Genomic DNA, 11,946 nt, shown 5'->3' on the forward strand with positions numbered 1-11,946 from the left:
GAATGGAATCTCTTGTCATGACGTCATATTCCTCTCTCTCTCTCTAGACCACTCTCATTTCTCGTGCTATCTCTCCCACGCCCCCCGTCGGCCCCTCTATCCATGCCTCTCTTGAATACGTAATACACACACATACCTCTCTAGGCCCCGCAAAATGCATCAACTACACATTCACACATGTTACATCACGTACCCCATTGATCTAAAAAGCCCTCTCTTCACGTTTATTTGCATACAACATTCCTTTTGAATAATGTATGACCAAAAAATTATTTTAGAGTTTCTACATATATACAACATTACAAAGTTATATGGAGGAGTACGAACGCTAATTTGCATTGCATGGTGCCCACAATGATATTTACTCCGCACTATGAATTTGTATATTTTTATACTATATACAAAGTTAGTCATAATAAAGAGAACGAAGAGCATCTCTCTCTCCATCGCATACCCCCTGTACGCCCCTTTCACGTATGCACACAAAACTATCTCCAGGTCCTCTAAAAGTAAGCCTCCAGAAAATTCACGCATGTTTCATCTTTCTCTCGCGATATATGCAATTACGATCATTGTATTTGAAACGAAAGCATGATACGTACATTGGACTTCAGAATCCACTCATTACGGTCACCATTTACGTTTAGTGGTTATTATACAGTCACGGGCTCACCATACAACTCTGTATTTGCTCATGACATGACTAGTTGACCAGTTAAACGCTCCACGTGGCACCTATAGTGTTGCATCACATTATCTCACTACCATTGTGCCCACCTGTCGACTTGTATGTACTCTACATCTACACTTTTATAAAATACATAAAATACACTCTTATAAAAAAAGTTGGTGATGCTGGTGTGCCTGCCATCCTGCAATATAGGCCGTCCGATTTATATCTGACGGATAGGAAAGAAACTATGGCAATTTTGCAAAAAGGTACCGACACACCTCTCCACATTTACAAATAAGGCCTTCCCTCGTTCATCCTTTTCTCTCACAAGATAAACAAGTCATACAAATGCATCTTGATGTTACGTGCAACGCACGGGCATCTTGCTAGTAAGAATGAAAACAAACGACAAAAAATATATTTGGACGGTGGTTTGAAGTCATGACCGCGGGCACAACGGACAAGGTGGCCTTGTATTGGTATGCTGAGCCGTCTGTTTTAACACACAGGAGCTGGTGTGGTGATTATACACACACGCACGCATGCACACGAACTGCATCCACGCAACACTCACACAAACACATGCACCCACGCACGCACGCAACACTCACACGTACACACGCAGCCACGCACGCACGCAACACTCACACGCGCACACACACACACGCATGCATACACACACCAGTACACCACACGACCAACACACACTCTCACGCTCAAGTGCTCAACCTACACGTGCATGAGCACACATCAGGCCCTGACAGACACATACACAACCAGGTGATTCCCGTGCATGGGTTGTAGCCTTGTCGCGCCTGGTAAATTTGTGTTTATCTGACCTTTTCCCTATGCGAACTGACAGGTGGGACCCACAAGGAACATGGTCAATTTAACTAGTCAACATGGCGCCACGCAGACTATTTGGCCGATCAACAGAGTGCAATCCGATGCTGAACTGTGAGCAAGTGACCGTATAATCACCGCAAAACGTATATAGTGACCGTAATCAACTTATTCTGAAGTTCGGTGACCGTATTGCGCTTTTCTCTCTGTAGGCCCTCCAAAACTACATCTCTACACGTTCTCGCTTGTTACATCTAACAACTATGCAATACAGCACTACTACTACACTCTAACACAATAAATCATATGTGTTTTTAGTTTTAATAGATATCAGATTTTTACTTACTAGTATAAATGCCCGTGCGTTGCACCGGGCGAAATATTAAATATAACTTGCTCCACGTGCAATTATGAAACACGTTTTAATCCAATTTTTGGAAACGTCAGAAATAAGGTTACACCGAATATTTCTTTTTGGACCATAAAATTTGGACATATACCCTAATAATGTTTGTCATGACCTATTTCAGCTCCACACTTACATTTCATCCGATGAAAAAGTAGTAGTGTATGAAAGTCTTTCAATCAATTTTTTGTTGTTATTCAGAAAAACATGAATATTTCTTTTTAGGTGTTTTTTTAATTTCAATAATATATTTTTAAATGGAATCATTTTGATGGTGATGAACATTTTGTTGGAATATTATATTTCATTTGTAATTTATTTTGCACTATTTTTGGGGCTTTCCCATTGAACATCACACATCTCATTTCCTCTTTCCCCACATCCCACATAAAGCAGAGCTTCAGAATTAGAGTACCACGTATATTTTCAAACTGAATAGACGGTATAGAGATGGTACCAAGAAAATACTATAGACAAAGGTTTTCCCACGTCCATGACAATAGAGCAGTCAGGTGACCATCTTAGAAAGTTCCTGACTAATGACATTTTTTCCACAAACAAAAGCACCAAATAGCACCATGTTCCTCCAAAAGCTGAGGGGAGGGATACATCACACACGATGGAGCCATTTCAAATTACATAAGACTGGGATTTAATGGCGTTGGAAGGAAATGAAAAATCAACATCTGCAAAATGTTTAGTTATGTAAGAGAAGAAACCATGATAAATAAAAACATGTGTTTTATTGTGGAAATTGAAGCTCGGATAATTTGTAGACAAACCTGTCCTCTAAGAAGAGGTGTGTCCACACCGAGCTTTGATGCATCAGGTCTTCGTGTACGCACATGCCATATCTGCAGCTCAATAACTTCCAAACATTGAGCTAGTAATTTAGTCCTCAAAATAGTTATACCAAATAACTTCCTTACTTGAAGCATAGTTAATTACTTCTTGATGCCCAGAAATTTTAGCTCTAGAAATGTATCCTGCATACATAACAACAACAGTTTATGAAACAAAGACAATCTGTCAGAGTCAAAAAACATTAGAATGTGAACACGGGTTAATAATGAGAATCTGACTTGTTATTTGAAATTCTAAAAGATCACACTTCGAATATCTTAATCAAGTGGGTGCCCATGCAGCAAGGTGCACAAAATCAGCTCTTGTGGCCTTTGTTCTATCTATATATGATAAAAATAATACTGAGTTGTACCTTCAGAAAACCAAAAAATTATGCAATGTTGTACTCTGTAGGTCAAGAGTGATATCCATGCCTGGTGATTATTTTCTGGGCATTATGTCCCATAATGTATACTTGAGTGTGGTTTTCAGATGACAAACAATACAACCACAATTTCAGTATAGAGAGATGTGTCATAGTTTGGATGCATCAAATTTGCTTGGCACTAAAAATATTAGAGCTTGGGTAGAAATAATAGTATCACACCAGTGTGAAAGATCTTTCTGACTAACTGTTTTAGGAATAAAAGAGATACAACGCAAATTCATTCAACAAACAACAACTTTTATGTTTGCCTACTTCTCAACAAAAATTCATAGCCACGGCTAGAAGTAAGACTAACAACCACACTAACCCAAAAAATCTGTTGGGAGATTAGATAAGTTATGCAAGAAGAAAAACAATACCAGGATTTATTTTACCTGGTTGAAGACTTGAAGGACGCAAGAAAAGACCCGATGCATTTTCTTCAAGCAATTCATCAAAATTTGGTGCGTGCTCTGTTTATCATGAAACCATAACTCGACATATAGTAAAGGTGCCCGTGCGTTGCAACGGGAGAATACACCCAAATTCTATGAACCATTGTTGTCTCGTGGGATAGTCAGCTTGAAATCGTGGGATAGTCAACACCAAATTTTGGAATAATTGAGCCTAACATCAAAGGTAGGTTTATGAATAAGTTCAGATATGTCATCAAACATCCGAAAGAAATGTAGAAAATATGAATTGAAATAAATTTGTATCACTTTTTTAGTTTTTTTTACTAATGCTAGATATATTATTGTTCAGGTTGAGCCTAACTATAGGACCTATCTTTCGACATTGAACAATGAGCTATCCTCCACAATTTATACATACAAGGGGTTAACTTGATAAGATAACAACTGAACATATTTATATTTCTAAAATGCTGCCAGAGGGATGCATGTTCAACAGAATATATATATATATATATATATATATATATATATATATATATATATGTATATATATATATCGCCAATCTTATTTTCATCTAAGAAACAGGTACAATACAACATACAACAGCAAGAAACAGGTGCATTCAAACGGCCTCACATACCAAATTACTTTCCCTTTCAATACACACTCTTTGTGAGCTTGTCATAGTAAAAACAAAATGGAAAATACATGAAACGAACGGGAAGCAAATAAAATAATTACATGATTTATAATTATATATAGTACAAACCAATTGAAGTCTATAAGTGCAGCTCTAAAACCCAAGTATTGAAACTTCAATGGGAAGAGCATACATAATATTAGAGACAAACCTAAAAAAATATGGATCCCATGGTTACCTTGGAGGAAAAAAATCATATGAAGCTTTATATTCCAAAATCATCGATCTCTCCCTTACGAAACACATCAAACATAACCTGTATAACATAACTACTCCCTCCGTCCGGAAATACTTGTCATCAAAATGGACAAAAAGGAATGTATCTAGAATTAAAATACGTCTAGATACATCTCCTTTTATCCATTTTGATGACAAGTATTTCCGGACGGATGGAGTACTACATACAACTATCTTATTTTTGCATTGGCGGATTCCTCAAAATCATAGTACAGAGCTAGCAAGAAAAGATTATACACACTATGTAATAATCATGATTTTGAGAAATCTGAAAGTTAGTAAAACAAAAAATACAAATGTATTAGGAAATATCAGTAGTGAGTCATCATACCTTTGCTTGAGCATGATACACATTACAATTAGATATACCAGGCAAGTAATCTTAAATTCATCGCTTAGTTTATTCATAAGAAACAAACATTACTTCACCTGAATCATCTCCACCAGAAACATAAACAAAATCCATTGACTAACATGGGGTGCCATAAAAAATACCTGTAACGCCTCCTCTTAACATCAAACTGAACTTGTTGCATGGTAGTTGATGGTAGATGTAGAGAAAGCAAGCTTGCTGCAGAGTGCTATTGATAGAGATGCAGGGTGCCATTGAAGGAGATGCAGACCAGTTGGTTCTGTTCCGCTCCATACAACGCAGTCTGGTGATCTATAGTAGAACATAGAAAACACATTTTTTTTCTTGAATCTGACATTGTACATCAAGCCAAATTAGTGGGGCATCTGTGATAAATCCAACAGGCTGGAGTACACACGCTCTCTGTCGCCATCGTCTTCCTCTCCGCATCAATCTCCGCCACCCTCAGGACACAGATTTCTCCAACACGCTCGTAGGCGCAACACCAAACAGGTGATGCTCGTGGTTCGCGGCTAGTAAAAGCAGAGGTGCGCACCAGAGGCTGGCCGGGTGGCGCGAAGATGTGTGCAACGGTACAAGGATGGCTCAGCAGCAGGGTAGACAGGGCACAGGTGGCCAGCCCGCCGCTCGGTCCCCAGCCCGCATGGCCGCGCGGGACTCCCGCACCGACGGCAGCCCCAAGGGCCTCCAAGCCGAGGCTCGACCCGGCACGGGGGAGGGGCTGGCCCCGAGAAGAGGGGAGCCGGCATATCCATCGGCCGGGAACTGGGCAGCGCCCTCCATCGTCGCCGTGGGAGGGGCTAGCCCCAAGGAGCGGGGAGCCGGCGAATCCGTCAGCCAGGAGCTGGGGCGGCGCCCTCGATCATCGCCGTCGTTTGGGGATGGAGGTGGAGATGAGATCGACGAGGCAGGGTCGTGCAGGGCGGTCATGTTTTTTCTTTTCTCTCTTCGGTACCGGTTTGGGTCTGACATATGAGGGGACTGCGGGTGCAATTTCTATAAAATAGGAAGGCCTATTTGTAAAAATGCCGCAACGGTGAACCCAGAGACTCAATCCGTGCTTTATTATTATATACTAGCACAAATGCCCGTGCGTTGCAACGGGAAAAACAACAAATCCTTAACCCAATGGCTCATTCGTTTTCTGATTCTTAAGCTTATGAATTTTGATGTTATATGAAGGTTTCATCGGGAAAAGAATGTGTTCAGTTTGCACAAGTTCATGAATTTCCCCTGCTTCAGTCTGCTACTCATGATATTATTGCTATCCTATCAGCAAACATTCTAGAGGGACTAATAATGATTAAAGAGTAGTACTATAGAAATTTCTTTATCTGGAAAATTATGAAAAATATCTTAAACTATGACCAGAGCATTGTCAAGATTAAGCGAAGAAACATGGCCATGCTAGCATTGATCCTTGGCGGAATCATCGGGGCCAAAACAGTCCCTGGATTGACCACAACCACATCCAATCCATTTTCCTCTGCAAACTTCCATGCTGCCTTCTCAGCCGGTGTCTTTGAAGGAGGGTACCAGAACTAACCAAGAAAAGATAGAAAATGAGATAACTGCAAAGCCCAGCTGAAAAAATGGTTGCATCGTAACAATTTTAGAAGATGCCCTTTTTGTGAGTCCATTGATCCAAATAGAATCAAATCAGCTTGGGGGTGGGGGAGTTGATCATGCTATCATATGCACAACTGAAATATAAGTTGCTACTGCATCTGCAGAACCATATGTAATTTCAGATTTCTATCTCATCAAACAAACACTGCACTTCTTGCAGTAACCAATTGCGCTGAAGGATGCAGATAACCTTTTCCTGTCTTGCTTAACAGCTGCAGTGTTTTTGTTGGCATAAATAATTTAGTAACTGCACTTTTTACAAGGTGGTTGTATCATCTCACCCCGTTCTTGTCGCAGTAGTCGATGTCGGCTCAGTAGCGCTCATGGAGGACCTCCCCGGCCGGCATTATAATTTGATTGAATGGAAAAAACCCTCCTCATTATTAGTGATGCCAATCCTGAAATAAGATGACAACTTGAAGGAAAGGGAAAACCTGTGATTGAGCTTAGATTTCAGTAGAGGGACTTGAGGCCTTCTTACATGTGACTTCGGCATGGAAAACGGGCACATGATTAGTGTCAATCCGTAAGCCGTTAAAAAAATGTAGGAACTGGGGTGTTGGTTCATGGAGAGAGTATTGGACTATTTTGTACTTTATTGAAGTACCAATTAGATTAAAGATGAATGAATTACCCAAACCTCTTGGTATATAGGTGAGGTGGCACGATCAGTGGCACTGTCCTTTAACTTCATGTATAATCTTGCATGTCCTTCCTTACTCCTTCCATTGCAAGAAAGCTTGCTCTTTCTTTTCTCTGTCAGATGCATGCGCCTCTTCCCCTTCACACTTATTAATTTCCCAAGAAATCCTGTTCCTGAATGTTATGTTGCTCACTGCCAAAGCTCGTCCCTCTCTTGTTTTTCCAACAGATCCATGCCTCATCCTCCAATTATTTAACTCCCAAGAAGGCTTGTTCTTAGGCAACTTGCTCACATATTTAAACTGGTGGGATTTATTGTTACAAAGCGATGTGGGACTATCTTTTTAATGAATAAATTAACATGAAAAGGCTGATTAGGAGCCCACTTGGGCCTTGGTGAAGCTTGACGTGTTAGTATTTTTGAGATTGGAAGAGTGCTAGATTGGCCGTGGCTGAGGCCCAAAAGAGTGTAGGGCAGGCCTAATACACATCCTGCACGGCAGGGAACAAACAAATGAAGCTTTTGTTTACGTACGGACGAAAGTGGCTCAGATAGATTAGTACCATCTCGGATATAGAAAATAATAAGTGGACGGACGACGGATGGACCGAAAACGGACGAAATTATGGTGGTAAGAAGCAATAGCTCTCTATTATTATAGCAAAAATGCCCGTGCATTGCAACGGAAGGAAAAATACAAACAAAATGGTCAAGTTTAAGCATAAACTTGTATGTTGTCCCACTTGTAGATGCAATAAGCTTAATTATTCCCAGCAATAAAGCAAGCACCACTTCACCTGAAACAGACTGACAGGATTATAAATTCAAGAGGCAAAAGAGTTAACTTGTGCGTGAGGCGTGATTTTATCAGACTAAACAATTTAAGTGTTAAACAAAGCTGTCAACCCAATTTCCTAGAACTTTACATGATTGAATGTTACTGTATTGATTAACCAGGATGTGAATAAAACTACTTGGTGTTAAAATGCACCTTCATCACTATGGGCGTTGGAGAGAGCAATATCCTACCTGGGGGACGCTGCCACGGTTATAGCTATTGCCGTGCCGATTACTCGTCAAGATGAGCAGGTTCATTTCTTCTATGATCTCATCATCGTGGATGTTCATTTTCTAGCTGCCTACAAAAGATAGTAATGGAAGTGTAGCTAGAAGCTAGATAATTAAGTAATTGTAACATGTACTCATATAAGAAATCAGTTCAAATAAAGATCTAGGGACATGTCATATTTAGGTTCTGGTGGATGAATTCAGCATATCAATATAAATATGAATCGAACATCATAAAAACATACCACTGGAGTAGTGAGTATGGAAGCTAGCTAGTGCTTCAATCATTTCTGGCTACTCAGCGAACTTAGATTTTGAAACACTAAATCAAGAAATAACTCATGAATGAACATGTTTTTATTATGGGGAAATACACTTAAACATTAAAAGGTAACTTTCTTTGCTCGACACATTAGTATGACCAGACATTCTCATCACCAAAATTCAGGGCATCATGGAAAAAGGTCATCAGAAATTTAGTCTGAACCTATATGATTTCGTTTGTCAAGTAAAAAGTGTATCTTTACATATATAATATCCATATTTTCATGAACAGTTTGCTAATGAATCTGAAAGTGGAAGAGTAACCAGATTTTTGTAAGGGTGCATCATCCAGTGTATGCTCAGACCACGACCTAAATAAAGGTACTTGACCTTAAAATGCCCTTTGCCTGTCTGGGCATTGGAGAGAGCAATACCATCCCTGGGGCCGCGTACATGAGTACATCTATTGCCGTGTCGATAACTCGTCAGGATTGGCTGCTTGAGTAGAGTCCAGACACATATATAAAAGAACAGGGCAATGATGCATTTTAAGTTTCCTTTGCACTACACATTGCCTTTAAATTGGACTGTTGTTCTATGAATTTCTTCCGTGTAAATCATTTGGAATAACCTCTACAGTGTATATAATCCATAAAAGCTTATCATAATAATCCTTGTTAAGCCTACAGAATCTGTCCAGTGATAATTTGGAATGAAAAAATAGAAGTACTTTGATAAAAAAATCAACATGAAAAACATGATGATAAATCAGTGGTATATAACAAGTTCAAGACAAACTCATCCTTTTGTGCATCAGCCGTTGTTGGGCTTGATTACACTGGAGAAACTGTGCTACTATCTTGCTAGTTCGTCAAGGAGGAACTTCAATTACTGCCTTATCATTAACAACATTCAGTATGTTAACAGAGGGAGTATCTTGAGATGGTAGTTTAGTATATCAGCTTCATGCTCATCTTGAACTGGGAGTGTCCCTTGGGAGATGGTTTCTCTTTCTTTTTCTTCTGCACAAGTAAGCTGCTCACTTGCAGTTGGAGTACGGGGGCAAACCTAAAGACAGATGTGAGATGTGGGGTTTAGTTGAGACAAATTGCAACAAATTAGATGCCCGATAAATATGAGGTCAAGGCCCCGGTAGCAGCACAATACATGTCCTCTAGCTGATGGTTCTAGGCGAGAGACAGAAACGCGAGCAGGTGGCGGTACACGATGAATAGAAATCAGCCCAGCCATGACATCATCTTCATCCACTGACTCCGTATCCATATCCATCGCCTCCCCATCCTTCTCCAATCACCGGCTCGACAATGTGTGTCTATAGAGGGAGAAGCACAGGAACAACAGGGAGACGGATCCGAGGCAGATGAGCCTGTTGTCAAAACCTGATCAGACAGAACATGAAGCAAAACATACTTGTGGAAGACTGAAGATCATGTGGCCTTGTTCATAACAGCCTGAAGGGCAAGGAGAGGAGGGCATACCTCGGTGGTCGTCGCCGGGTCCTCATCTATGACCTGGCCTACCTTCAGCTCGTGGAGAGGGTGTCGTAGATGCTGCTGCAAGTTCCCGCTCCTCTGTTGTGGCTGCGGGAGCCCGACGTGCTGCATTGATGACCAGCAGTCCACCGGCAAGAGGGCGCTTGACCACTTCACAATGTGATTTCAGCTTGCACATTGAGAAATACCAGTAATAGCTGTAGGCTTAAACCAATACCAATCCACAACGATCAGTCACAGGAATTTTCAAACAATTGTACACATGATTAGCATCAAAACACCCAAACACATGAACTTGCGCGGACGAAATTGATTCAAGAAATACCGACATGAGCAAAACGATTACGAACAGATATGCATGGTTCATTCAAATATTTAATTGTTCAGGCAGAACCGGCACAACCAGGCCAGCTCGAACAAACACATGAATAAAGCCCCCAATTCGCCAAGTCTGGTTAGCAACTCGCAAAGAAATTGCCACAAATCCTAAGGTACCAGAACTCCCCTTGGCGCCTGTACAAAGTCACGACATTTAGTGACTCGATTCCAGCACACGTGCGAGTGGAATTTCAGAATTCCCCAAGTAAAAGTTGCAAGAGCAAGTACACAGCCCAATCCGAAATTCTGAACACAGACACATCGAGTGCGTATGTACAGAGTGAGCAGCAGGCTGAGAGGAAGAGAGAAGGAGGTGTTGGTCACCTGGTAAGTGCTCGCCGCCGGCGTGTCCGCACCGTCCTTGGCAGTAGTGCGGCGCTGGCCAGCTGTGGAGCCGAAGCTGGATCGACGGGGCGCCCTACGGGTGTCTGGGGAGGCGTTTTGGGAAATCTAGATCGGGGGTAGGAGGAAGGGGGCGTTCCCGGTGGCTGGGCTGGTCGGCGCGCGTGTGGTGGGGTGCGGGCAGAGGCAAGCTGAAGGGCGAGCACGCGGGCGTGCACAGAAAGCAGCGCTCTGGCGTGGGCGCGGACGGAGGCGAGCACGCGGGTGTGCGCGGACAGCAGCGACGGCGGGAGCTGTCGTCCTCTACTCTGGCGTCCTCCATCCTCCCCCGCGACGCCACTCCCCCGCCTTGCCGCGCGCCGTCTCGGCCGGACCTGCCCTGCCTTGCCGCACAACCGCCACTGCCCCACCTCACTGTGTCGCCTCCGCAGCATCTGCCCCTCCTCGCCGCGGCATCCCCGCAGCCCTCAACCCGTCGCCGCCGCCGTCGCCAGAGAAACCCGTCGCCGTCGCCGTCGCCATCACCATCGCCATCGCCATCGAAATGGATAAGACTACGAGGATAGCGAATGCAAATCTAATGAATACAGGGGGTTTTCTGCAAAATGTAACTTTATATACAGACTTACTAAAACAGGGACTGCGGGTTAATTTCAGAGAAACAGAGGGGCTTTTTCGCAAAAACGACGACGACGTACGACCAGAAGCACTCCGTGCTTTATTAGTAAATAAAAAAAAAGTAAAAAAAAAAGTAGGGAAAGATATAGGGGTAGATAATTATTCAGTTTGCATACATTAAAATTGCCTTTGAAATGTATGACCAGTATCATCTATCGCGCGGGAAAAATCCCGCCCTTTCCTATTTAATGGGGTTTGTATCGATGGATCGTGCGAAACAGCAAAACTATAGTACTATAGAGTACTAGTGACAATTCACTGGGCCGTCGTGTCGTCTACTCCTCCGTCGTAAGAGTGGAGCGCTCGCTTTCATAAATCCTCTAGTCCCTTTCGCCGACATGTGGGACATCAAGCTACCGGGTCCACGTGCCATACCGGAATACAGTGCAGAGCAGCTGGGGTGAAGCACCCCAGTCATGGCGCCGGTGTAGTAATGAGCAATGAGGCGTCAACTCACAAAGCTGCACCTTTCCCGCAGTTAAGTTAGAGGGACGAAGCAACCATCATTTCA

General features: G+C 42.3%; 1 long non-coding RNA gene across 15 annotated transcripts; it reads right to left on the bottom strand.

The window, feature by feature from the left end:
• Positions 1–2,373: 2,373 nt before the first annotated feature.
• LOC123063050 (uncharacterized) lies at positions 2,374–11,322 on the bottom strand. Of its 15 annotated transcripts, none has more exons than XR_006430029.1 (5): positions 10,740–11,322; positions 10,023–10,234; positions 3,588–9,910; positions 2,705–2,908; positions 2,374–2,608 (listed from the first exon to the last, which is right to left on the bottom strand). It is a non-coding gene; the product is annotated as an uncharacterized lncRNA (long non-coding RNA). The 15 variants fall into 15 exon arrangements; XR_006430040.1 differs by having other exon boundaries at positions 3,588–9,923; XR_006430035.1 differs by having other exon boundaries at positions 10,023–10,241.
• Positions 11,323–11,946: the final 624 nt, after the last annotated feature.

The sequence above is a fragment of the Triticum aestivum genome, chromosome 3A, assembly GCF_018294505.1.
Source record: "Triticum aestivum cultivar Chinese Spring chromosome 3A, IWGSC CS RefSeq v2.1, whole genome shotgun sequence".
NCBI classification, from domain to species: Eukaryota; Viridiplantae; Streptophyta; class Magnoliopsida; order Poales; family Poaceae; genus Triticum; species Triticum aestivum.